Here is a 22,795-nt window from a genome sequence, read left to right on the forward strand (position 1 = left end):
TGCCAGGAATGATGTTCGCAGCCTCTCCTGTAGACCACAGGTCACGGAACATGAACCGCCTGGGAAAATTAACCTGCCCTTCTGTGTGCCCTGCAGGAAGGCTGGTCTTGTCCTCCCTGAAGTCACAGCCCCTTATGGAGCTGGCTAAAGCTTGCCCTCTGTTCACTGCCAGCCAGAGTGAGCCCAATGACCAGTCAGAAATATTCTGAGTCCGAGGTGGCTCCAGTTATGTGCCACCCAGCCTGTACCATCTTTTGGTCCTAAGGTCTAGCCTCACTGCTTGGAGGAAAGCACTACACACCTGCCTGCCCACCTCTGGTGGTTCTTTCAGATCATTAAACCTCTGGCCAAGGTGATGCCCTCTCCACCCTTCCAACTCTTCAAGGGTATACACAATTGCCCGTTAACTTGCACTGATGCACTGATTCTTTGAGTAACATTTCCTGTGCACCCATGACACAGAACAGGGCCCTCCACTGGAAGCACAAGGATGTATCAGGCAGTGTTTTCATGGTTACAGATTCTGGCCTCTCCCTGATGCAGAAGTTGGCTCTCACTGCAAGGTGTTTTTTGTTTTTTTTTTTTTTTGTTTTTTTTTTTTTTCTCCTCATAAAAAGCAAAATTACATTCAGATCCAACCATCCTCCCCTGGTGGCTGGAAGAGTCTCTTCCCCTTCCCAGCAGCTGCATCTCTGACCTCCTGATGCAAGGGTGGGGTCAATGAACAGGGTGAGCAGCAGGAAGGGCCTGGGCAAGAGCTGCTGCCAATTACCACCAAGCATAAACCCAGCCCTGCTTTCATCATCAGATGTAGACCCTGATACTGTGTCCAGGGCCTCTCTGTTTGCAGAGCCTGGAAACATTTGCACAGGCTGATACTATTATAGAGCTTGATTCCATTTACAGAGCCTGATGCTTCTGGCTGAGCCTGGCACTCTTGCCGAGCTCTTCTGTTGCAAGTGGTGGCTGATCTGTCAGCACCAGACACCCACATCCTGGTGCCACTGGAAGGCACGCAGATTTTCAGAGAGTCATTTATGCTCCTATACCTCACTGTCTATGTATCAGCGCACCCACTTCTGGAACTGGGAGATGTCAGGACAGGCTGCTGGGATAGCCCTCTAAATGAGCTCATTGGTCCCCTGGGAGAAACTTTAAAGGGTCATTCTCTGGTAGGTTACAGAAAGCCACGGTCACACTATCACTAATGAGAAAGCCTAGGGCAGCTCTAACAAGGACAGCACACTCAGGGAGAAGAGAGCAGAAAGGTTTGTGCTTCAGGTTGGGCACTGTTTGATCTGAGGCTGCAGATGCAAGTCTGCAATACTGCCCAGATGGGGTGGAATCATAGCAGGAGGCTGGGCTCCAATCCCTCACCAAATGGCTGTGGACTTAGACAAGTTATGGAACCTCTCAAAACCTCAGTATCTTCATCAGCAGAATGGAGTTAATTCTGCAACTTGGAAGTCGGGGAAAAAGCATAACAGCTATGCAAAAACCTTTAATGCCTGAGGCTCCTAGATCTTGGGTTCAATCCTCAGCACCACCATAAGCCACAGCTAAGCAGTGCCTTTGTACCTCTCTTTCATTAAAAATTTAATTAGTGGTGTACCTTGGCTCTAGTGGAAATAACCTCAACATGTGAGGTTTTTTTTTTTTCTTTGCTGCCAGGGTTATTTCTGGGGCTCAGTGCCTGCATGGGTTCACCATTCCCTGTGGCAATTTTTTTCCTTTCTGTTAAAAGATAAGAGACAGGGGAGTTGGGCTGTAGTGCAGCGGGCTAAGTGCAGGTGGCGCAAAGCACAAGGACCGGCATAAGGATCCCGGTTCGAGCCCCGGCTCCCCACCTGCAGGGGAGTCGCTTCACAGGCGGTGAAGCAGGTCTGCAGGTGCCTATCTTTCTCTCCTCCTCTCTGTCTTCCCCTCCCTCTCTCCATTTCTCTCTGTCCTATCCAACAACGACTACAACAATAAAACAACAAGGGCAACAAAAGGGAATAAATAAATAAAATAAATATAAAAAAAATTAAAAAAAAAAAGATAAGAGACAAAGATACAGAAAGAGATACAGAAAGAAGAGACACCTGCAGGAGTCGGGCTGTAGCGCAGCGGATTAAGCGCAGGTGGCGCAAAGCACAAGGACCAGCATAAGGATCCCGGTTCGAGCCCCTGGCTCCCCACCTGTAGGGGAGTCACTTCACAAGTGGTGAAGCAGGTCTGTAGGTGTCTGTCTTTCTCTCCCTCTCTGTCTTCCCCTCCTCTCTCCATTTCTCTCTGTCCTATCCAACAACGACAACAACAATAATAACTACAACAATAAAACAACAAGGGCAACAAAAGGGAATAAATAAATAAAATAAATAGTAAAAAAAAAAAAAAAGAGAAGAGACACCTGCAGCACTGTTCCTCTTCCTGGGAAGGTTCCCCCTACAGGTGGGGACCAGGGACTTGAACCTAGTTCCTCATGCATAGTAATGTTTGTGCTCTACCAGATGAGCTTGGTAGAGCCAGTCCTAGGGATATGAGGATTTAATGAGAACATGCATGCTGGGTACAGAAATGCAGTGACAAATAGATATCATATAGTAAATATACACAATATACTACACACACACTTACACACACACACACACACACACACACACACCAGAGTCAAGGACCTTTGGGAAACCTGTAAAACTGAGTAAGGGGTTCTAATATAAGGGAAAAACCAAAAGCCACAATCATGAGAGAACAAAACATCAAGGCAAGCTGAAAGATAGCCTCCAGAACGATGCCAGGAGAGAGAAGCTACCACTTATAACGTCAAGGCTTCTAGGAATCTAGGCCCTAGGCCTGGTTGGCTCAGGGATGTGGGGCCCATGAACATTAATCATGTAAAATCATTCTGCCTGGGTCCATCCCATCAGGCCCTGGGCACTGGCAGTGACCTTGTCTCTAAATATGACCAAGCAAACTTAGTGACCCAAGCTCCATGAGAGAGACAGGGCTAGAGAAACCCAGGGTGTTGCAGTAATTGCTGCGCAACCTTAGAGGGATCAGTTAACTTCCTGGATAAGAGTCTCAGCTTCCTGACTGTAAAATGGGCAGAAGAGTGCTGCCTGGTGTGTGGAGTGAGAGAAGAACAGGATAACACTATGCAGAGCATGGCCGCCTCAGAGACATTCTAGAAGCGCAGAGTGCTCCAGAAGTGTACTCAATTTTCAGATGTATTTATTTGATTGGCTTACCACTGGCTTACAGCACTCTACATTTCAAGAGTGCTGCTTCACACTTTGAGACACTCTAGAAATATGGTAGAAAGGCACAGAATAAAATCAGACACATTCCTCAAGGTGTGTCTGCCATGAGAAGGTGCCTCTCATCCAAGAGTTGCAGTTCTCAATATGAAGCCCAGCAGTTCCCTGAGTGACCAGACAGCTAGAAGCCTAAGGCTAAGTCACCAGGGTTCCAGTACACTTGTGGCCTATGGAGGGGACACATGGTAGGTGGAACCAAAGCACACTCTCTATAGCCCCCATGTGTCCCTCCCCCCAAACACGGAATGCAGAGGCTGGGTGTTCTTTCCAACCAGTCTAGCACATAACCTGACCAAGCCCTCATTTCGCTGTGTAAAGCACAGACCAATAACATCAGGCTCAGAGTGTCCTGTTAAATGAAATGACATATCAGAAAGTACCCTGTCACCTATAAAGTTCTGCACACATCAGACCCCGTTATCATTAGGAGCTGAGAGACCCAAACATGGCATCAGAAAGCGAATACTGGAAGTTGAGAAGCAGGGAATAATGCTCCCATTAAACTAGTAAAAAATAAATTAAAGTGATAAAAAAAAAAATCCACAGCAGCTCAGCTGTGTGCAAGGCTGGCTCAGACTTTCTATAGTGTGGTCCCCACAGTGTAAAATAAAAGTCATAAAACTGTTTCTATCCTATGACCTATTAGGCAATCTCACTTTGGGGAGTAGGCCCCAAGGAAATCATTTAAAAGGCAAAGGCAATTCATATAAGGATATTCACACCAGAACTATTTAGAAGAAAGGGTGAATTGGCACCTGGCCAAGAGCCTGGTGGTGGAGAAACAGTGACCAAAATCATGCACAATGACACAGGGGGTGCCCCGTGGTCATTAAAGTGACAGGTCTGAGGGCTCGGTCAATACCAGGAGACGTGGAGGAGATAAACTCAGCTAGGAAAGCAGAACCGACTGCTGTTTATTGCCATGTAAAAAAATATCGACAGGAGTGGGCAGGGACTTCTGAATGAGCGGTTACTGTCTGATGGTCATTGGGCTGGTTCTTTTTTTTTCCCCAGTGAAGTTGTTTAAGTGGATAATAATAACAATAACCGCTCTGAAAGCAAAAAATCAATCTTGCAATGTGAAAGCAGGGAGAGGGAGCCAGCATAGACCCCAGGATAGGGAAGAAAAGAAGAGGATAATAAAAGGGTTGTGTTTCTAGGGGGTTCCACCACCACAAGACAGTATTCTAAACCCCCTCCCCCACTCCAGACCACCATGGATTCCCGAGTACTACCCCACCCAGCTGAGGGGTAGAATTATGAATATCATACGTCACTGCCTAAAGCCTCTGAAAGCTTCCTCTGCACATGGCTCTGTCCTGGCTCAGGAGGTAAGAGGAGGATTAGCTCTGAGTTTAAAGATCAAGGACTTAAGATTTAAGGGTCTGATTTGCTTTATGCCTCTGCCCACATCCACTGACCTCAGAGATAGCATTCATCCACTAGCCCCCACCCAGAAAAAAAAAAAAACATGTCTCCCAGGACCTGTTAGGCTAGGCCTACCACCTGTACTCAGACAAATCCCAAGGCCCCTGGTGCCAAAGTGACAGCCAGAAATCTGAGAGCTGCTCCTGGCCTCTGACCTTCTCCCATACCCCACACCTAATCCACCAGGGATCTCTCTCAGCTCAATCAAAACCAATCTTGAGGGACTGGGGAGATAGCTTATCTGGGGTGTGTGCCTATCTTGCGGGAGTCGGGCAGTAGCGCAGCAGGTTAAGTGCACGTGGCAAAAGGATCTCAGTTCTAGCCCCGGCTTCCCACCTGCAGGGGAGTCGCTTCACAGGCAGTGAAGCAGGTCTGCAGGTGTCTGTCTTTCTCTCCCCATCTCTGTCTTCCCCTCCTCTCTCCATTTCTCTCTTTCCTATCCAACAACTACAACTACAACAATAAAACAACAAGGACAACAAATGGGAATACATAAAGTCTCTTCATTATTAAAAAAAAAAAGGTTTTAAAAAAATGTTAGCCTGGAGTGATGAAATCAAGCATGCACAAGTCCCCCTCCAAGGGGGAAAAAAATCCTGAATCTGCCCTCTGTGACAGCTCACAAGTCAGCCACCATCATCATCTCTTATTTGTACTATGGCAGTGGCTGACCTCCTTCTGAAGTACCTCCTTCCCTTGCCCAGTATAATCCCCTTTCATTCTTTTTTTATACAATGATTTATTTATTAATGAGAAGTAGTAGGAGATAAAGAGGACCAGACATCACTGGTACATGTGCTGCTGGGGATTAAACTCAGGACCTCCTGCTTGAGAGTCTAATGCTTTATCTACTACACCACCTCCTGAACCACATAGTTCCTTTCCTATTAAGTCAGATCTCATCCCTCCTCTGATCAGCCCTGCTCTCCCTTGCCCACATGATGTTCTCCTGCTCTCCTCCCCACTCAGCTCCAGTTCCAGTTGTTATCCTTCCAGCAGGCTAAATCCACCCGCACCTCAGGGCCTTTGCACTTGCAGCTTCCTCTCCTGGTGTGGTCCTCCCTAGGCTCCCAGAGTTCCCTCCATCACGACCTTCAGCTCTCTTCCAGGGGCTATGCCTGACCATCTTTAAGAAGCATGCCTGCTCTACCGCCATCACTCCCCACCCCTTCCGTTGCTCTGTGCGTCTGTGCATTCACCGACATCTGGCATATTAAAGAGTACTTGCACATTCTCTTTGTGTGTCCCTTTCAAAAGGCAGACACCCCAGGAGGGAAAGCATATTCAATTCCTGAAAGGGATGAACAATCTTTTTTATTTTTTTTATTTTTTTCCCTCCAGAGTCAATTTTGGAAGCATGAAGTTTGGAGACTTTTTCCTTTTTTTTTTTTTTGTATCAGGTATATTTATAAATCAGGAAGTATAGTGCCTGCCTTCTTGCTTAAGTATTCTGATTATTTTTTTCCCTCTGTCACTGAAGAGTTTCTCTCCTTTGGCTAAACCTTTAGAAACCATGTAAGTGGCAGGGACTGTAGAATCTGATTATAATGCTGAGCCTCTGAACAACCTGTAAATGACTTAACACTCAGTAGGCTAGGGGAGAAAAGGGGAAGCCAAGTAGACCAGAGTCCAGTCACAGCCAAGGACATGAAAGAAAAAAAAAACTCACTGTCATTAGGAGGAGACTCTGGGGGGATGGGGAGGTGAGGGTGGAGAATGCCAAGAAGGGAGGGAGCTGTGGATGCTTGAGAGGAGAGTGAGTCTGAAAGAGGTGGTGAGATGGGTGACACTAAAAGTTTCCATGCAAAACATACCTAACCTATAAGGTAACTTAAAATATATTTTTTTTGTTTTTGCCACCAGTTTTATTGCTGGGGTTCAGTGCCTGTATGACTCCACATTTCTGGTGGCCTTTTTTCCTTTTCTGGAAAAGAAGAGACAGAGAAGAGAGACACCTGTGGCACTGCTCTCTCTTGTGAAGCTTCCCCCTTGCAGGTGGAATCCGGGGCTTACCCCCTGGATCCTCACACATAGTAACTTGTGCATTCTACAAGCTGTGCCCCCAAAGGGAACATTCTTGTCAGACATTTTCTCAAGAGGAAAACATGAAGAGAGTAAAAATCCCACCACTCTTCTTCCTGGGCCACCCTTTGTCTCTCTTCCTTTCCCTGCAGTATTGTGTCACTAGCCTGTGCACAGGGCCTTGCATGCCGCTCCCCGGATGCAGTCTCCTCAGCGCACAGCTCTCTGGACCAGGAACCAGAGCTGTTATTCCCTCAGCAGGACTTCCTCTGACTAGCCATGCTCAGAGAGGCCTTGTGTGCCAGGCAATGGCCCAGGCATGGCTCTCCACCTGTTCCCCACTCCTTTTTCAGCCCTCTTAGGCAGGTGGTATTATCATCACCATATTGTATGTGGGAAAGCTGAGGCCAAGGTAGGAGCAGAAATCGAGAGCCGACAAGTGGCTGAAATAAACCTAAATCTACATCTCTCTCAGAAGCTCCTGCTCCTACCTTTCAGGCCCCCTGCCTCCCCACTTCCACCTGAGCACGAGATATGATTATTCATCAACTCTGATATATTTAGTTACTTGCTTCTGAAATTAGACCCTGGTGGTGCCATGGAGCCTGGCAAGTCATGTGCACAGCTGACCTCAGAGCTGCCAGCCGATGACACCTTGGTGTGAAGTGCTTCTCCAGTTACTTGGTTACTCCCCTCCTGGGGGACACTGCCGCCTGAGGAAAGGAAAAGGGGGGAGGGCTGAGGGTCCAGCAGGCTGACCCTTCCCAGAATCCTCTGCTCTGGTTGCCATGGTGCCACTTCTGGAAAGGCCTAAACCCCAGGGGGGCAAGGAGGGCTAGATGGGGGGGGGGCAGAGGGAGAGAAAATTAGTACACAGGGCGCCACTGGAAAGGAGGGGAGTGCAGTCTTGAGTCCCTGTCACCAGGGTTCCTGATGGGTGAAAGGAAAAAGTGATTCTCTGATGGAGGTAAGAAAGACTGAGCAGAGATATGCAAAAACAAAAGCAGGCAGAAGGAAACTGAGGCCCACAAGGTGAGGTAAGGTGAGGTGAGGTGAGGTGAGGTGAGGTGAGGTGAGGTGAGGAAATGGTGGCAAAATGGAGTGAGGAAATGGCAGCACAAAGAGACCTGAACCCTGAAAAGACAGATTCAAGAAAGAACAGCCCACCACCTGGCAAATAATGGTTACTTAATAAATACAAGCAAGATCTACAATTACTATAGGTGCTCAAAAGACATTTCCTGTTGGGACACCAGAAGGCCCCAGTTCATTAAGACAAGTCACCAAGCACAAGCACTGCAATTGGAGGCCCTGCAGTAAGGGTTCTCCACCCTGCATAGAGTTTTTGCTCTGGAACTGGGACAGCTAGCTCCATTCATGGAAGGCTAGCTGGGGTGGGAGGACTTGGGGCAGATTCCACCACTCAGCCCAGCTGGAACCACTGTGTCCATGTATCCAGCCCAGCCCCCACCCTGGCACAGGCATAGCGGGTGAGCACAAGCCTGGCACAAGCCCCAGTGCCCAATGGAGAAAGGCTCCGAGCGAGTGGCTTTGTGTTCTGTGAAAATTGAGCTCTCCAGCCAGGCCAGGCCTGCTGGGAAGGCTGGCAGGGCCTCTGTGCCCCTACCATCGCCCTCCTATCCTCCCCTCCACAGCCCACCCCAGGAACTATGGGGAGCACTAGCTGACATGCTGGTTGGCATGAGGGGCTGAAGGAGGGCAGGCGTGGGCCCAGTTCTGACATATCAGGGTTTAGCCGCCACCCCTCAGGCCCCCACAACCCCCTTCCTGCTTGGGATAAATTGGAATACAAATCAGAGGGAACCGCTTTCCTCTGTTTGAACAAATTGCTATGGATCCTCCCTGTCTCAGGTCAGGGCTCGCGATGGGGGATATTTTCACTCGTCGACTGCTAATAGACTCAGGAGAAGCTGCTGGATCGATGGAGACCGGGAAAATTAGCCAGGAGCTCTGGGCCAGCCTCGGCCTGCCCCTGCCCCCTACTTTAGATCTCCAGGAAGGAGCGGGGCAGCCATAACCCAGGCTGGGGAGAAGCACTAGTCTGACAGTCCAGCATGTTGGGTACCCGACCCACCTCCAGCCTGGGGACCAGGGAAGGGTGACCAAGGCTGACTAGAGAAGCATTAAGATAAAGGTGAATCCAGAGAAGCCTCCAAAGAGGTCTGCAGGTTCACCCTTACACATATATACATATTCTTGAGGACAACATCATTGCAGTATACATATCCTGGCTCATGCATATCTCTGCATGCACAAAACACACAAACAGAATGGGCACAGACATTGAAAATGGGGAATGTATTTCGGCTCCTGTTAACGAACCCAGTGAGAGTAGTTTATCTCACACCAGTGGTTCTCCATAAACAAACACATACACACATGCGCACACACACACCAACCACCAGGACTCACCAGCCAGTCACCTTCATTCACTTCTCAATCTGCAGGGAAGCCTAGCCAAAGGACCCCCAGATGCAACAGAATGAGGGGAGCAGGCTGCAGGGGGGATGCAACTGACCCTCGTCTAGAAGGCTCACTACCCCCTGCTTCTTCAGCTCTGAAGAAAGCAAGAGAACCAGTCAGATGGACATCAATGCTCCAGGCACTTCAGGGCATCCCTCAGTACACAGCCGCTCTCAGCATCGCCTGAGGCCACTGTGCCAGTGGGCAATGCCAGGGACCAAGGCTGGCTGGGTGTCCCAGGGGAAGGCAGAAGGAGGGAAGAGTGCTCTGCAGCCTCTGAACACTTGTGTGGTAGGAAAAGGGAGGGTATGATCAAGAGAAAGCCCCTCTAATCATGTTTCCTGCCTGTTGCCTTAGTCCCTGTCAAATCATACACTCAAGCACTCAGAGGAAGTTAGAGACCCTTGGTAGAGTAGAGCCCAGGTCTGACTTGGGAGATTGAACAGGAGAGAAGGGTACACTCACAGCAGGCAGACCAGTGCCAAGAGGTTGGGGCTGATCCTTCACCTCTGCTCCCAGGTTTTCTAACAGTTAGGGAGGCCAGAAGATAGCTCACCCAGTAGAGATCAGGCTTTACCATGTGTAGGCCCTGGATTCAAGGCCCAGCACTACATGGGAACACCACAAACTGCACCAGGAAGGAACTCCATGGATAGTGAAAGGGTGCTATGGTTTCTCTTCCTCCCTCTTTCCTCTACTGCTCTAAAATTCAAAGAATTAAAGGGACTCAGGAAATAACCCATCAGGTAGGGTACCCTGTGCTTCCCATGTGGTTCAAGGAGAGCCTGTGCTATGCAGGTACCTGTGCATGCACAATTTCACCACTCTTTCATTAAGATAAAGAGAAAGAGACAGAGTGACAGAGGGAGAAATCACAGCATCAGAAATTGTGCATGCGCAAGGTCCAGCATCTGCATGTACACACACTTATGTGTGTACACACACACACACACACACACACACACACCTTGTGTTCATTCCCTAGCATATTTCCCTGAACTAAATGAATAAGCAAGTAAATATTTTGAAGGACATTAAGGACCAGGTGACCTCTCAACTCACTGCCTCTTACTTTCTCTGATTCCAAACAGGGCTCCCTACTTGCTGTGTGTCCTCAGAAGTTCTTTTTTCTTTTCTGGGCCTCAGATTTCTCTTCTGACAGATGATTAGATTTGCCCTACAATTATTCCTGGCTCTGACTCTAGACACACGTGCTTCTAGATCACCTCTTTACCTTGCTCAGAAAATGTGCTCAATAAATACTGGGGTTATTCACTCATTCATTCATTTCAGGTCTCAGCTGACCCGTCTGCTTCTTCCAGATGGCCTGGATCCTATTAGGAAGGTTGTAAGGAAATTGACGTGCTGAGTTCTGATCACAGAAGCCAAGGAAGTAAGTGAGCACAAAAGGAAATTTCACCAGAGAATGGAGGCACCACTCTAAGCTGAACACCCATAAAGCCCAGGAGTATTTGGGGGTACAGCTAGTCTGGATACAATCCAAGGGAGCAGCTTTGATCCCTGGAGTGTGAAGTGGATAGAATACAATCAGTCTCATCACCCACACAGAGCACAGCCTGCGAAAAGAAGGGGCAATCTTCTACTCCCAGCAATTGTCCCCACCCATTTCTTAGTTCTGAATTCAGTCCATAGGGAACTAATGATCGTGCCTCTTATGACAATGCCCAAAGGATCCTGTAGACTCTGGGTTTGTCCTCTGTAACCTCCCCTCCAACCCAGTGTTAAGGTCCCATTCAATCTTTCAGGGAGAGCCGGACTTCTCTCAGGAATGTCTGGGGGGTGGGGAGGGACCGATGTGCTGGGGTTCTAGACACAGAATCTACAGAATTAAATGAGCAGCTCACAAGTCTGGGGGCCACAGGGGAGAGTTTTCAACTCAGGGGGGCTTATAGACACAGCCCAGAAGACAAAAACTAAGAACAAAGAGCTTAGCCAAAGAGGAGGGATCTGAAAAAGCAAGACCAATGGCTTAAGCAGGTTGTAGTACAGGCTGTCATGCCCCCACCCCCAGCTCCTCCCCTAACCACTTGAGTGCACACCAGCCAGCACCTGCTTCTCTCTGCCGGGGGCTGTCTCTGGCCTCCTGCCAGAATGCCGTGTGTGTGTGTGTGTGTGTGTGTGTGTGTGTGTGTGTGTGTGTGTGTGTGTGTGTGTGTGTAGCAAACTATAAGAACTATGGAATTTATACTCCCAGGAACAGCCTTCAACCAGTGTCAGGCCAAGAGTTGGTGTATACATGCTGCAGCTGCCTCCTCACCCCATGGTAGGATAACTCTCAAGTGTGTGTTGACACAGTGTCCCAGGGGCATGTGGTGAGGAACCTGACAACACACCTCCTATAGACTCCCTTTGTTTCCCTGTCTCACAAGCCCCTTTCCCTACCAAAGCTTCCCAGGCTCACCTCCTAAATAGATTGCCTATCTCAGGATCATCATGACGCCTACTATGAAATCTCTTACGTGGCCCAAGCCAGGGTCCTAACTAACAACCACACACACACATACACACACACACACACACACACACAGAGAGAGAGAGAGAGAGAGAGAGAAAGTGTCCTATCATGCTCCCCATCATTTCTCTAAAAATATGCTTTCCTAAATTCAAATGCTTCAAGACCCAACCCAACTCACCTGGATAAACTAACCAGAACCATCAGAACAAGGTTTGAGGGTTGCCAGATATTCCCAATGCAACATTCTAGAAACAGTGGCTATGTTTCTGCTAGCCGACTTATCAGTAACTCTACATTGGGACTTAAGCAGTATGACAGCAATGTTGACGTGACAGAGACTGTCAACAACCCCCCTTTCACACTACCAATGCTGCTGCCTCCTCCACCCACAAGGGGGGCTCCCAGGATCTTGCTGACATTTTCATTAAGGTCTTTTAATATCTTACTCAGAGTCCTGGGCCCAGGATGGACCCCCAATCCTGGAGCCCAGATGTAATGAGGCCTGGGAATAAGAAACAGAGTTTATAGGAATAGAGGAGGATTATAGAGATAAGGGCATTTAATGAGCTTGCAAATACCATGCAGATATGTACACCCCAAGGTGATATAGGAAAACCAGAAAGGTCCAGCTAGAAAGGTCCCCTCACTTTCAGACTTGGTACCTGATGACTATATGACCTTGACAAGTCACTCACCACCTCTGGTCTGTTTCTTCTTGCACCGAATCTGCCCTCCTCTGGGTCACGTAGGACTACTGGCTAATAGCAGAGCTCCCCCCCTTGCCACACCCTTGAGTCCCATCTCCTGATTGTCCCTATCTCTATTTCATTATTATATCTTTAATTTTTATTTATACCTATATCTATTTTATGACCTTATTTCGGAAAGGAAGGAAAGCCAGATCTCATCACAGCACAGACCATAGCACAGAGTGCCTTGCAGGTTTATGGACTTTGCAGAGAGGTCTGCAAACTTCCCCAAGGACTCCCTGCATTTGGCTAGAACATAAGAACCAAACCCTAATAGATAAGGCTGTCAGGATCCAGGTCCCTTCCCAACTCGTCTCCTGATATTTCTCACAGAGAAAGAGAAAAGTGCCTTCATTAAGAGATTCTTCAGAATCACAGGTGAGGGGATTGGGCAGTAGCACACTGGGTTATGTGCACAAAGCACAAAGTGCAAGGACAGGTACAAAGATATCAGTTTGAGCCCCCAGCTCCCCACCTGCAGAGGGGGTCGCTTCAAATGTGGTGAAGCAAGTCTGCAGGTGTCTTTCTCCCACCTCTCTATCTTCCCCCTCCCCTCTCAATTTCTCTCTGTCCTATCCAACAACAATGACAGCAGCAAAAACAACATTAACAGCAACAACAGTGGGGAAAAGATGGCTGCCAGGAGCAGTGGATTCATAGTGCAGGGCACCGAGCCCCAGTGATAACCCCGGAGGCAAAAAAAAAAAAGTGAAATGTTTCAGGAGATACTCAAGTTCAGCTTAGAGGTTTCAGCTCCTATCTCTCCAATAAAAGGTTATATTACAGTGGGGGTAGGGGTATAAACAAGCAAGCACAGAGAAAGAGAAGGAAAAAGAAAGTGGAAGAGAGAGAGAGAGAGATCACATTTCAGAAAGGTAGCATGAGTTACCTACTGAAAATCAATGAGGAGTGGAAGTAAAACTCACCTGGGAAGGCACTTTTTAAAGACCCTGGTTCAAAGTATTGATACTATGGCACTAAAGGAATCTTCAGTGTTGTGATGTCTCTCCTCTCCCCTGCTCATGTATCTCTGCCCCCCCCCCCCCGCATTGCTGTTAATACCTCACTGCACTTCCTACTCTTCCCTTGAACTCCACAGTCTGCCCCCTCCACCTCCCTCTACCTGAAAAAGTCAATCTGGAGTAGAGAATCTGCCCCCAAAACAAAAAACAAACACACAAAAACCAATGAGAACAGCATCTCTGGACAGTTTCTAGTCCTGAGGCTCGGGACTAGAAATCCTCCTGTTAGAAGCAGAGAGACGGCTGAGTCTCCCAAGCTTCTGACCGGTGTCTTTTAGTTAGCACAACTAAAATGAAAAGTCTCCATGCGCAGGTAAAAGAGACAGCATGGTGGTTATGCTAAAGACCTTCATGCCTGAAGTTCTAAAGTCCCAGGTTCAATCCCCAATGCCACCATAAGCCAGAGGTGAGCAGTGGTCTGATAAACATAAATAAATAAAATTAATAAAACTATCTCTGCTAATAATATTTTTTAAAGACCCCTGGGTCCAGATGAGCTCTGATGAGATGAAGCTTGGGTAATAGCCTGGAAAACCCAGAAGCACCTTCCAAAAGCCCAAGGGAAGAAGACATCTGTTTGAGCCTGACTCACTGGGATGCACTATCTCCACCAGCTGTGCCCAGACTCAACTGGAGAGCTCTTTTGACAACAGCCGCCTTGATGCCACCTGCAGAGTTTCTGATTCAGGAGGTCCGGGGTTGAGCCAGGCATCTGTTGTTCAAAAAGCTCTCCAGGTGGTTCGACATGCTGCTGGCACCTGCCGACAACCACTTCTCTACACAGCTTCCAGCCCTCCAGATAATCCGTCTATCTTGTCTATCTCAGTGACATTTCTGGTGTTTCTCAGAAATGAACCAGGAAGTGCCTGGTGTGAAAGCCACCAAGCCCACCAAACAGTGCCCTCCCTGCTGCCAGAATCACCACCTGCTCCTGCACTGAGATCACACACCTTTGCAGACCCAGGCAGAGGTAGGACTTGGGCAGGGATAACTGCTGTCCTGGAACCCCCCCAGTCCCTGGCCCCAGCCACCTACATTTTCCAAAAGCGCAGCTTGTACCTCCTGCTTCCATACACCACCCACACCCTCAACCAGGGCTTCCCGCCATCTGTCTGCCACCCTCTCTGCTCTCGGAAAAACAGAGTCCCCTGGTTTTACTCAGTGCTACCACTCAGACATCTCTGGAATCCCAACAGGTGGGCCTGCCTACTCCAGCCTTCCAGAGAGGCAAACTAAGGCCAGAGAAGTAAGGCTTCTGGACCCCAGTTCCTCACAGACAGCAAACTGCCCACCTGGCCCTCTGCCTCAAATCTGCCCACTCGAGCCCAACCTTCTGTCCTGTGTGCCTTGCTGTGCAAACAGCGTGCTGGACCAGCAGCACCATCCAAGGATTCATCAGAAATGCGGAATCTCACACCCAAGGAATCAGAATCTGTGTCTACACAAAAGCCCCAAGGGATTTCCCGTTTCTTGAGAAACCTCCCAGTCCCTAGGTAATCCATCCCTATCTCCTCACCCCATGGCTTTCAGGTCCTTGTCCCCTCTGTGGTCTCCTACCTCCCTGATGCCACCAGCACTGTCCCTCTTTGTCCTCTCATTCCCAGGGCACTGGTCTCAGTCCCATCACATCTCACTCCCTCCTTCAGGCATTTTAGTCCACCTTGTGATTCCAACCCTCTTTGCTCCGAGGACAACAATCCAGGTATGCAAATCTACACCCTGAGCACCAAGACACATGCCCACCTGCCCAGTCAGCTTCTCTCCCAGACCTCTCAGCAGCAGAGCTCCAGAAAGTTCAAAACTGCCTTGGCAAGCCTTGTCGTGCCGGGCACAGCACTCGGGGTCTGATTCCCATCTCGCTGTGTGCTTCGCACAAACCACATGGCAGATACAGTTCCTTTCATCCCATAAGCCAAGGGGAGCTTCAGTTGAGAAAGTAGAGGTGACATTTCAGGTCTTCACAGCCGGTGCAGGTCATGGCTAGGGTTCAGAACCAGTGTCTCACCCCAAAACTATAGCTCTTAACTATCCCAAGGCCCCTAATCTGTCTGCCTTGTTTTTAACCAGAGAGCACTGCTCAACTCTGGTTTATGGTGGTGTTGAGGATTGAGTCTGGGGCCTTGGAGCCTCAGGCATGAGTCATTTATGTAACCACTCTTTAGCTTCTGTGGGCTTCACTCTACTTCCTTACTGTTGAGTGCCAAACCTCCCAAGGTGAAACTTCAGAGCCCCTTTCAGGCCCTACCCCTTGCTTAGCTCTTCCCACAGCACTTTAGGGCCTAATGACTGTACAGTCTCATTTCTCACCTTTAGAAACAGTTTCTAACTGCATCCTTCTCCCCATCCTCCCCCCCCAAAAGAAAAAAAACCTCCTAGTCTATTTCCTATCTGGCAGCGAGAGGGATTCTTAAAAAGGCTCATGTGCCAACTCAGATCAAAACCTTCCCATGGCTCTCTAGCTTACTCAGAATAAAATCCAAACTCCTTGTACATTGTCTACAAGGCTGCAAACAACCTGGCCCTACTCTCTAACCCCACCTTCTACTCCCTTCCACACTGCACTCTCTCTCCAGTCACACTGAACTTCTCATTGTTGCCAAACAAGCCAGACATACTCTAGCCCCAGAACCTTTGTACTGGCTACTCTCTCTCCTGCCTGAATATATTTTCTGCAGATATTCACCAGTCACTGCCCCCCTTAGGTGCCTTGCCATTGGTCATAGACTTCATTACCATGGAATACATTAATAATTATTCACTGACTCATTTACTACTTGTGTCTCCTCCATTTGATTATTATTTATTTTCTATTTGCTTTATTTTTCACCAGAACAGTGCTCAGTCCTAGCTAATGGTGGTGCTGGGAATTGAACCTGGGACCTTTGGTGCCTCAAGCATGAAAGTCTTTTTGCATAACCATTATGCTCTCCCCAGTCCACCCCTCCATTTGAAAGTAAACTCTAGGGAGTCAGGCTGTAGTGCAGTGGGTTAAGCGCAGGTGGCGCAAAGCACAAGGACCGGCATAAAGATCCCGGTTCAAACCCCAGCTCCCCACCTGCAGGGGAGTTGCTTCACAGGTGGTGAAGCAGGTCTGCAGGTGTCTATCTTTCTTTCCTCCTCTCTGTCTTCCCCTCCTCTCTCCATTTCTCTCTGTCCTATCCAACAACGACGACAACAACAATAATAACTACAACAATAAAACAACAAGGGCAACAAAAGGGAATAAATAAATAAAATAAATATTTTTTAAAAAAAAGTAAACTCTAATTGAGCAAGAGCTGCTTTCTCTCCCCCAAGCATTTCAAATGCCTCACACAGAGCCTTCTTCACTTACATGTTTGTTGAGTGACTGAACTTCTTATATCTACTCTCATGAATGACAACCCTGAGTCAAGTTCTCAGCAGGACATCCTCAGACACTGAAGAGCCTTCTAGCCAGTCTCCCTCATCCTGACCACAACCTCCTCAAACACACAGCTTCGTGCCTACCTAGCCTGAAATACTGCTCCTGTATTTCCCTATCAGTTTCTCCCAAGCCCAGGGTTCCAGCCTACACTCCTCCCAAGCATAGGTTTTGCTCATCGTGGATCTGAGTTTAAAGCCAGATATGACATTTTAAGAAGAAGCTGCATCTTTCTAACTACTTGGTCGGGAAAATAGGTTGGTGATGACTTCTCAGGGGCCTGTGATGAGTACTGAGAAAGACGCATGCACTCCTAGGCTGTGCACATTAGCAATTTCTGTTTTCATTCTCCTCTTCTAACTTTCATAGCCTCAGTCCCTTTTAATCCTGCTCAGTTGGGTAAGTCTCACTACCCCCCCCCCAACACCCAGATTTTTCTCCTCCTTCTTCTTTCTTCATCTCTGTACCTTTGCTACAATGTGCCTTGCACTTGGGATGCACTTCTCAGTCCTCATTTCTATGTGTCAAGGTCAATTCACCTTTCTCCTCCTCCACAAAGTCTGGAAGTTATGTCTTCCTTCAGATTCCTAATAGCTCCTCATCAGCCCTTGCCATGGGGCAAAGCATAGCAAGATCTTCCAGAAACTGCCCTCCCCTCCCCTCCCATTTTGCCTTCTCGAGGGCAGAGACCCCAACTTTTTCATTCCCACAGCCCTGCTGATGGTCAGAACAGAGTCTTCTCACTCAAGGGACAGACTTGGTTAAGTGTTTAATGAGGAAGAGGCACCATGCTACTTTTCTACCCCCAAATCAGAAGATTCACTGGGTATCAAGTCTCAGAGCCACTTCCTGCCAGCTGTGTGACCTTGAAAAGGTCATGTCAACTTTAGAAACCTAAGGTTCCTCATCTAGTACGTGGGGGACAATGCTGACCTTTCAGAACAGTGTGGGAATCAGGAGATAGAGGCATGGAGCTGCTCAGGAGCTGCGTTCCTATACTTCTAAGGGATTGCTGTTGTAACGAAGGATTCTCCCTCCGAAAAGGCATACTGCTCTTTACACAGAGACCCTTGAAAGAACCTTTACCAGATGGATTTCTCAAGCAGAGTTTTACTTTCTTCCCTGCACTTATGTAGTTGGTTTTGCAAAGAGCGCACTATACCTAGACTTGGGGGAAAGGGAGATTCATTGTTTTAAAAACAAGATTCATTCCTCTGAGTTAAGTGCTTGCTTCTGCCTCCCCTACCAGCATTGAAAAGCAGCAGGGATCTCCTACAGCTCGGTGCCTGCTGTCAACCCATGTGTGCCTGCACAGGGTGTTCTGCTCATGGGCAGGAACACAGGGGAGGGGTCACACCCCAGGCTCACAAAGAGGCAGCTCTGCTAGGGCAGGAGCCCCACCTCTGCCAGACCTGACCCAGCGGAAGCCCATGGAGCTAGGCTGCACCACCAAGCTTTCCTCTGGTCTAGGGCAGAGGAAGTGTGATTCTGGCCACAGGCTAGCACCCTGGGCCACTGAGATTGCTATGAAGGACCTACAGGAGGTTGGGAGCTTCAGAAGGCTCCTAGAAGCTCCCGGTGGGACTCAGGCTACAGAATAACTTTTATCTCACCAGTGGCTTGAGGCCAAAGGAGCCCAGGACAAGACAAGAAGCAATGTGGTGGCCAAGCCCTCCCCCTGCTGGCCACATCTGGAGTGGCAGTGCCACAGGCACAGGGCAGGGTCCCCTAGCAACTAATGCGCAAACCTGCACCTGGGGCCTGGCCTGGCTCATGTGCCCAGAGGTAGGGAGGAAGTAGGTCAAGACTCTTCAAGGACTAAGAGCCCCAAGGGCCCACCTCCTGGGTTCCCTGCCTTTGTCAGATGGGGTATCTCCTGGCTCTAGCTCCCTGAGCTCAGTTTCTAAGAGATTAAAGTGGCAGAAGGGAGATACAACCCAGTGGAGCAGAGAGGAGGTTCCTCCTCCTCTCTCCTTTCTCTCTCTTCATCGCTCTCTCTACCCACCCTTTTGCCCCCCCCCCAGCTCTGCCTGTACCTCCTGGGCAGTCGGAGAAGCCAGGGCTGCTACTACTGCCCGGATTTCCACTCCCACCCCCAGGTATTGATTTCCTGCATCATTCATTTGCTGGGCCTTGGCGGCTGTGATTAGCTCCTTCCATTCTCCCTATGGAGCGCCCCCCCCCCCAGCCCTCCATGTTCCAGCACAGCAGAGCTAATGCCAGGCTCTAAATGAGGCTTTGCCACCTCGGCCCCAATAGCTCATAAGAAGGCCTGGCCAATTACAAGTGGACTCTTGGCATATTCTCAGCCTAGCCCCTCAAGGGTGCTTTCCTGGTTAATCAAATCCCTCTCATCAGCCCCACCCATATCCACACACACCCCTGCCAAGAACCCACACACCTATCTATGAAACACGGATTCTCAGCCTACCATCATGCAGCTCTTTACTGTAAGGGGTGGTGGCTCTTGGATTTAACATCCAGGAAGCCAGCAGGTATAGACTGGGGAGCCAGTAGGCAAATGATACTGTAAAGCCAACAAACTGGCCTGAATTTGGCCACACAAGACCTTCTCTCCTTATGATCTGTATCTGAAAATGAAGGTGGGAAGTGGACCTTCATAAAGACATTTGGGAAACATGAGCCTTGTCTTGCTTGAAGAAACCACAGTTTTCTCTGGGGGGAGAATTAGAAATGGACAATCATTTCCAAGCATGGGGCAGGAGGTGGGGAACTCTTGTGAAAGTCCCCAGGGTGCTCACTCCCATATCAGCACCCAGAAAATAGCACTGGAGAGGAGATACACTTCCTGAAATTCCTGTTCCACACTCCTCAGAGGAGGGAGGAAAAACCTGACTTGGTGATAATTCTGTAAGCTATGTTGCTCTTGTCAAATTATTCAACATCTGTCTTCATGTTCCCACAAAAATTAGCATAGGATAGTAGTTTCTGATGACACCTTTGGTGAAATATTTTGACTTCCACCAGTAAGTTGCAAACAACCTGTCTTAAGGATAATGTCAATTCCCACTCCTGCATATTAAATAATCCAGGGGTTTGTTGTGGTTTTGTGAGGGATTGGAATCCCACTAGAAGTCCAGCAGTTTTGGGAGAAGAGACACAGTGAAGGGGGGAAGGTGTCCTCTGATGCTGTCTCCTTCTGCCATCACTTCCTTGCCTGCAGAGTCAGCCTGCCACCCTCCTCTGCCCCCTCCCACAGCCTGTAAGAAAGATTATGGGATCTACTCCCAGAGCTCAATGATCTGGACCAGAGGCAATGGGAAGACGGGGAGGGGAAAGCAGGATCAGCTCCAAATAGACCATCTACTCCTGTGCTCAGTTGCTATAGCATCTGTGTGCCCCCCCCCAAAAAAAAAAAAGAAGAGAAGAGGAAAGCACCCTGGAAAGACAGAGAACATGTCCCTGACCCTACTGTAGAGAGTGGACCTACAAGAAGGTCCTCGTGGAGAAATTGGGCACCTGTCTTGCACTAGCCTGAGCAAAAACTCCCACCCCCCATCCCCAGCCCAGGTCAGTGCCTGAAAGATTTGCCCTCAATATCCTTTGCTCTTATTAAACTGTCTTAGTCACAGCCACTTAGTCTGGGACAGAGAGAGGGCTCTTTTCCCAGGCCACACTCAGTTTTCTTTGGTGCCTTGAACAAAACTGCCTGTCCCCCTCCTCCAAAGCAGCGCTGGGTTTGGGGGGATTCTCTTTTCTCACCAAGCCCCCTAGGGGTTGACACTCTAGGGCAGCATGATCCTCCCAAAGTAGAGACCCTCCAAGAGACCCTCACTCTACTCTAGATGACACTGTGGGGATAGTTTCAAGAAGCATTTTCTCACTCTCTGCCAAACCGTGGCCTCTCATTCATGTAGCAAGTGCTGACTAATCTCCCAGTGTGTGATGGACAGACACCATGCTGGGTGCTGGGACACAATGGTGGGTAGTGACCAACCCTCATTTATGCACTCTGCACTTCCCTGAGCTGCTTCATCAGCTCTGGGTGCAGTGAGGACGTGTGTGCATGTGCGTGTGCGTGTGCGTGTGCGTGTGTGTGTGTGTTGGGGAGGGGGACGGGTGGGGAGGAGAGGTAAAAGAGTTAGCTCTTTATATTACATCTTAACCCAGTCCCAGTCCTGCAACGGGTCTCTAGTCTGCTGTGTCAGACCAGAGCTCCTAATGTCAGAAAGAACTGGCAGCCTCTTGCTACCTTCCTGCCATATCTACCCTTCTCTCCACCCAACTCCATAAAGATTGAACCACCCAGCAGTTCCCTTGAACCAGCACTCCACTCCCGGGGCTTCCCTGAAACCAAGCTCTCAAAGGTGGGAAGAGTGTCGCCCAAGTGCCTCAATGTAAATGACCTACCCTGCTTTGCTCTGAGTCTGAGCAACTGGGATCCAGGTACACAAGGGAGTGGGGAACATACAGAAGAAAAGGGGGCACAGAAATCAAAGGCTAACTTGTATCAAAGCACTCTGAAGTTACAATGCCCAGAGACTCTGTCTGAACCCCCAACTCCTGCCCTCCCTGCTGGGGTTTCCAGGCTAGACTCAGAGACTAGCTCTGCAACACTAGAGAAGGTGGAGAAACTGTAGGCAACCAAGAGACAGGACTGCCACATGTGCCCAAGGGTGAAAAGCGGTAGCAAATTGGAAGTGTTCTTTACTCTCCAGAGCCTCTGGGGTGTGGTGAGGAGGCGGCTAAGACCTCAGCAGTGGGACACCTCCTAGGTAAGCCTTGAGGCAAAAGAAGAAAGAGAGCCCCTCAACCACCCCACAAAGCCTCCTCTCCCAGTCTAGCCTGGCAGTTCTTGCAGTATTCGCAGGCCTGCCTGCCTTTTCCGCCTGTGTAAAGGGCCAAGCAGTAAGAGACACACAAACTAATTAAGAAGCAGAGTTTGGCGAGATGCCTGGGCCAGCCTCCCTGGGGAATTAGGCCCAAGCTAGTGAAGCCCTGTAGGACTAGGAGCATGCCATCTCCCTCCCCTCAAGCACCCCCAGGAAGAAGCTTTTAGCATCTGAACCTGAGGCTGGAGACAAAGCGTGGACAATTCCTTTCTCCCTAGCAACAGAACGGGTTTAACAATCCCCTGATTTAAAAAGTGAATGATTAGGTCCTCAGTCACAGAAAAAGACTAAAAAGACAATCCTTCCTCTACACATCATTTAAGTGACCTGCACAGACCACTACCCTGCGGTGAGGAAAAGCAAAGTAAGGGCCTCTGGACCCTGGGACAGACTTTTTTGTGCTGTGGAGTGGGGCTGAAACTCAGAGGGAGGGTCCTTGAGAGGTGCCCCAGGATAAGCGATGCAGCCAGCTGTCTGGACCATTCTCTGGGAAAACCCATGGGAGAAAGGAGGACCAGAGTCCCCTGGGCGACGGGGAGACAGGCGTGGGGCGCGCGGCGGGGGGGGGGGGGCATGCTGCCTGGCAGGAGGCAGAGTTAGAACAGTGGGTGCGTGTGGTGTTTGCGTTTCCTGGGGACAGTGGCTGAATGTGACTGTGTATGTATGTGCGCGCTGGAAGGAGGAAGGTGGGGCTGGGGTTTTGCCGCTGGGAACCAGAACTGGCTCAAGAGAGGTCCGGAAAAGGGATGCCCGGGTTTTAAGAGCCCGATCCAGAGGCCGGTGGCATCCTCCTGGGCTGACAAGAAACGAGTGAAAGAAGCGAAGCCGCAGCGGCTGCGGAGAAGGCGAGCCCGACACCCGGCCTCGGTGCGGGCAACCAGCTCGCCCGCCAGCCGCGTGCAACTCCGGATCGTGAGCACTCGGCTTCCACCCCAGAGGCCCAGCCCGACCAGCTTTCCGTGCAAGCCGCTGCCTGGGTCCCGGTGCCCGGGGCTTTGTCCGGGTCCCCTAAGCAGACAGAGCACTCTCAACGGTTTTTGCAGTACTCCCGTCCCTAGC

General features: G+C 49.4%; 1 protein-coding gene across 1 annotated transcript in view; it reads right to left on the reverse strand.

The window, feature by feature from the left end:
- Positions 1–22,795, reverse strand: part of MDGA1 (MAM domain containing glycosylphosphatidylinositol anchor 1) — a 62,091-nt gene that overhangs the window by 37,771 nt on the left and 1,525 nt on the right. The gene's annotated exons all lie outside the window — the stretch shown is intronic.

This window comes from Erinaceus europaeus, chromosome 4 (genome assembly GCF_950295315.1).
Source record: "Erinaceus europaeus chromosome 4, mEriEur2.1, whole genome shotgun sequence".
NCBI classification, from domain to species: domain Eukaryota; kingdom Metazoa; phylum Chordata; class Mammalia; order Eulipotyphla; family Erinaceidae; genus Erinaceus; species Erinaceus europaeus.